Below are 5190 nucleotides of genomic sequence, written 5' to 3'. Positions count from 1 at the left end.
GGAGGCATAACTTTTGTATACAAACGACAATTGATGAAATTCTTACATCATTGGAAATTTCTTTGAGTATAGAGAAATGTCAGAGGGTCTGGCATAGGTGAGATATTTTTTAACCTAAAATAATTATTTAATGGCTCAAAATGGATTCTAAATGTTTCCGATCCCAAATATTCAAATTGGGATAAAATGACCACACAAGCTGATTCATCCATTTTTTTCTATTTTCAAGGCATTGAGATAGATGAAAAATAATATAATGATCCAATCTAGATCATATCAAGTTTTCCCATGGTACACCTTCTATTCATTACGTGGATGGCGTGTCATTTCTTATTTATTTCATTTTAGTTTTTCGATATATTTTAGTTATTTTTTTGTTAAGTTATAAATATTAAGTTTGTAATCTTTAGCAAAATATTGCATGGTAAAAAACACCATAGATCATTATAAGATCTATTGTGAAGAACTATTCAAGTGGAATATTCATTTTATTTTTTAGATCACTTAGTGAATTAATGGATTTGAGTAGCCATATTCTTAACAGAGCCCATTGGAAAATGTTTTTCCTTCCTTTTAGCCTCCTTATGTGGCCAAATGTTTGAAAAGAAAGAATGAGTAGAATATTGTAATACAAAATGACTATAAGTATGGTAGTGATATATCTAAATTAAATGTGCATGTAGTACAAAAATTAGGTAAATAATTTTCCCTCAATGATTATCTCCAAAACTTAGAAACCCCGTCTGATGAATCAACTTCCACTAGAACTTCTTCAACCCGTATGCTTACACTGATTTTGAAAGATTGGTCTACCTACACATTTTACTTATATTGTTCTAATCTCTGTAGCATGATTTATTCAACCACATTCAATAGGTAAGTCTCAGAGCTTAATCCCAATAGATTTTTTAAGAGTGACCATAGTTCTAGTATTCAAACAAACACTCGACTACTATAGAGATAGAGATGAAAATACTTAGAACTAAGCACCACCAATGATATTTTTTGCATATTCCAAAAACCTAAAAATAAAGTTTAACCATACTCTAACCATTATATTTAACCTAGAATTGTTAATTTGGTAGCTCAAGGATAAATTCCCTTCATTGGACAAAATTCCTCACTGAGAGAAACCCAAAATTTTCCTTTGAAGCACTCAATTTGGTTAAGGAAAAACATATTTTTGATGCAAAAACCCATAATGGCACAATTATCCAAGTCATCCTAGAAGCAAAATTGGCACCCCTCCAATGCATATCAATACAAATTAAGGCACACCCCATTTGGCATCACATCAACTCAACATATATTCTCTCTCCTCTTCTCATTGGTTCGTACAACTCTGAAGATTGGATGATGACTTCACATGTGTGAGGCTCTTTGAGTTAAATTTAAAATTTATGCGTTGACTTTTTGTTTGAGAGATTTTGACCAATCTTGACCTTAATGTTTTTGGCATGGTTTGACTTCGATCTTTTGGGAAAAATTATGTTTTTCTAGGCCACATTGTTTGGCACAAGAACCGAGTCATTATGGGCACTTTGACTTGTGTTGACCGTAGGCTTGATTGAAACTTTGACCGTAGGGACTTTCTCTCCATTAATCATGTTTTACTGCTTCAATTAGGATTTTTTTCACCAACATTGAAGGTTGAATTTGGTGATTATTGACCGAGGTCTTGGAGGACTAGTTTTGACCATTGAATTGGACTGGTTAGGGCACATTTAACTATTGTTGACTTGGACATAATTTTAGATTTTGATTGTTGACTAGTATTGACTATTGAGGCTCATCATTGGTTGGATATTGGATTGTCTATTTGTATATTCAAAGGTTGACTTTGACTCATGATTGAATTGGATTATTGTACTATTTGTTGAACATTTTATGACAATCAAATGATAAGAAGAATTTGAAAGGGTTTTCTCCCTTGTGGGTTTTTTCCCTGGTCTTTGACCAATCTTGGTGTCTCTTGTCATTGTATATGATTGTATCTTATTTTTCATTGCGTTTATTGTTCTATCTACAATTGCTACTGATTAATGGAATATTAAATTGATTGCTAATTGAAGTTAAGAATTGGGCTAAAGTAATTGTAACATCATAGAATAGTGGAAAATTAACAAGGATCATACCCAAGCATATGATTTTAGGTTTGTTGAATCCAATCATTTAAGGAAAGATGCAAAATACTCCACCCATGACAATTCCCAATTAGTGCTTTCCCTTTATATTCAAACTATTATTTGTTGGGCATGGAATCCCCCCATGGCATGTTTTGGGGCTCAAAGCCCAAGTTTTGAGTTGATATTGTTGTAAATCTCCGCGAATTGCAAGCGCAAAATGTATGTTAGAGTCATAGGGCTGTCAACCCTAAGTTTTGAATGTAATGCCAGCTTACCCATGGTCTGTGAACCATGGGATTGTATAAATAGAGCAAGGCTCTAAGTTGTAAAGACATCGAATAGAGGATGGGCATGAAGAGTCTTAGAGATTAAGTCAAGTGCGAAGTGTGTCTTGGGTCGTAGAGTAGGAAAAAGGCTCCACAACTGAGTGTGCAGAGGCCTAGTAGAGTTCGTAGCTGAGTGCGCGGACCACTGCAGCTGAGTGCACAAGGTAGATTTGAGTATGTAACCGGAGAAGAAATTAATAAAGAAAGGTTTTGTTACCACTTCTGTGTATTTGTTCCGAGTTATTACATCTTTGATATCATTTGTGAATATACTATTTCTTTACTGCACGCACTCGTATGAATGGTGAATATTGTTAAGTATAACTGAAAGAATACATATAAGCTAAGTTAATCAACTAATAGTAGATTATTAGTAAGGACTTGGGTGATAACATTGTTTGGCCCCCAAGTCGGGCTGCGCAAAGGCAGCATCTCTGGTTGTGAGGTACGGGTGAGTGCATGTAGCGACATGCACACAAGGTCGAACCGCGGACCACTTGAACTCATCAGACATCTTCAGGGTGCGAAAACCTGGTTTTATCACCCTCCCATACTACTTCGGCTAAGACCTCAGTCCGCGCTCCGCGGACTGTTGCCGAAAGGGCTAGTAGTACCAAGATTTGTTTGGCTAAATCACCTCTAAACCTGGGTCAGGCCCCAACAAGCCAACAAATGGTTATGCTGCTGAGAACAATGTAAACTTTGAAATGGGAACTGATACTGTTACATTTTTTGTAGAGATAGCAAAAAAGTGACCCGATTTTGAAAAGGGGTGATGTAGAACACACATGTTTTTTTTAGAGCATAGTTTTTGGCACTATAATTTTTTTATGTACGTTGCGTTTTAGAATGGTAGTGATTTTGACATTGATTTAAAAAAGTGGTAATTCTACACCATGCCCTTTTTTTACTTTTAATTTTATAATATATGAAATGTAAATAATTATTTTGTAAATTTAATAATTTTGGAAGTGGTCTTCTTTTTCATATTTTCTTTCTTTTATTTTTTTTTTGTAGTGAGGTTTTTATTGTTTTTCATAATTAAAGAAGAAGGTCGATATTTTGAATTTTCGATATTCTACATATTTATACATTGTTAATTAATTTTTCAATCCACATGAAATAATTGTCTCTAAAAAACAATATTTTTTAACAATTGACATAAAAATAACTATTTTTAACATAAATATAACTAAAAAACAACATTTTTTGATAATTCTTTTGCTAGAAATGACTTGTCAAAATCACAGGAAAATTTTAACTAAAAATGGTTAAATAATAGTTTTTTTTATGAATTTCATGTCAAAAAATAATAATATTTTTTCAAAAAATAATGATTAGCTTAAAAATTAATGTGAAAATCACATAATACAAATATTTTAATTTTTTTTATTAAAAATTTGTAAAAGCATTTTAAAAAAGTTTCATAGTTTTTTTAACGACTTTTTTTATTATTAAAAAAAAAATTGGCTGTGGCCCCTCCACTTCCCCGCTGCTCGTGGTGGTGCAGCCATGGGCGGAGGGGTCTGCGTGTAGGCCCCTATGCCCATGGCCATGCCACCATGGGTGGCTGGGGGGGGGGGTGGTGATTCCGAGAAATGCCCTCCCACCCCCCGGCCGCCCTGGTGGCGCGGTCATGGGCGGAGGGGCCTGCACGGGCGGAGGGGCCTGCACAGACGGAGGGGCCTGCACGCAGACCCCTCCGCCCACGGCCGCGCCACCACGGGCAGCTGGGCGGCGAGGGGACAATTCCGAGAATCGTTTGACCGCCCCCCAGCCACCTGTGGTGGCATGGCTGTGGGCAAAGGGGCCTGCACGGAGACCCCTCTGCCCACGGCCATGCCACTATAGGCAGTCGGGGGGTGGGCGGGGGATTTAGTGCAGGCCCCTCCACCCATGGCCACGCCACCGCAGGTGGTCTAGTGATTCTCGGAATCGTACTCCGCTCCCCGGCTGCCTGTGGTGGCGCGACCGTGGGTGGAGGGGTCTGCGTGTAGGCCCCTCCGCCGACGGCCGCGCCACCACGGGTAGTGGTCAAGCAGAAGGGCCACAACCAATTTTATTTTTTCCTTTCTTAAATAGAAAAATAAATAAATAAAAATAAAAATTCGTTAAAAAAACTATTACTTTTTTTTTTTAAATTTCAAATTAAAAAATTAAATTTGTTTAGAAAAATAAAACACACACACACACACACACACACACACACACACACACATATATATATATATATTAAAAAAAAAAATTGTTTTAAAAAAACAAAAAAACTTTAAAAAAAATTTTTTTAATTAAAAATAAATAAATAAATTTGTTTAAAAAAAATAATTTTTAATTTTTAATTTTTATTAATAAAAAATGTAGGTTTAATAAAAAACAATAATTATTTTTTTTTAAAATGAAAAATACGCATTTCTTTATAAACTGTAAATGTTTATTTATTTATTTATTTCATTTGAAAAGACATATATTTTACACCATATATATATATATATATATATATATATATATATATATATATATATATATATATATATATATATATATGTTACCAGTTTTTTAATGTTTTCATTAATTTTCTATTTTTTTTAAACTAGTTCGTTTTTATTTATTTTTTTCCTAGTTTTTTTTAATGTTTTTTTATAATTTCTCTATTTTTACTTACTTATATTATTATTATTATTATTATTATTATTATTATTTTCCAAATTCTTTTATGGTTTATGAGATAAATTTTTTTA

The sequence above is a fragment of the Pinus tabuliformis genome, chromosome 2_2 (assembly GCF_031772625.1).
Source record: "Pinus tabuliformis cultivar Carrire ecotype Pingquan chromosome 2_2, CPIR1, whole genome shotgun sequence".
NCBI lineage: Eukaryota > Viridiplantae > Streptophyta > Pinopsida > Pinales > Pinaceae > Pinus > Pinus tabuliformis.
The sequence above is the reverse complement of the archived record's forward strand: the minus strand, read 5'-3'. Positions refer to the sequence as shown.